The following is a 537-nucleotide window of genomic DNA, read 5'->3' on the forward strand; positions in this document are numbered from 1 at the left end:
GTTTTTTTTTTTGTTTTTTTTTTTTTGTTTTTTTTGTTTTTTTTTTTACAAAAATGTACCTGCGTCATGTATCACGCCAGTTTGAGGAGAAATGATGCATTTGTACACTTGGGTCCATATTTCTCTGGAAGAAAATACCACTGTTTTATAATAAATGTCTTCCAAATAAACGCAGAAAAACAAGTTTGTGTTTCTTTTTTTTTTTCCCCAATTGTTGTGTCTGTTCTGATGAGAGTAAAACATTCACTTGCCATTCAAGGGTGAACTATTTTTGGCCCGAGTGCTTGTGATTGAGAGCAGACTTTTGCTCTTGATTGTGCCTTCAACAATTTAGAACAACAAATTGTGATCCAGGCAATAAAGACAAAAGCACTTGCACTGGGGAAGGTATTTATTCAACATAAGTGGTTACTAAAAATAAGGTTAAACCTGAAGAATTTACTGAAAATCACATATGACATTGGCCATTTTTGTTGACCAACAGACAAAATGGAATAAAACTGGCCTGCAGCAAAAAAAAAAAAATATATATATATA

This window comes from Festucalex cinctus, chromosome 2 (genome assembly GCF_051991245.1).
Source record: "Festucalex cinctus isolate MCC-2025b chromosome 2, RoL_Fcin_1.0, whole genome shotgun sequence".
Taxonomy (NCBI): domain Eukaryota; kingdom Metazoa; phylum Chordata; class Actinopteri; order Syngnathiformes; family Syngnathidae; genus Festucalex; species Festucalex cinctus.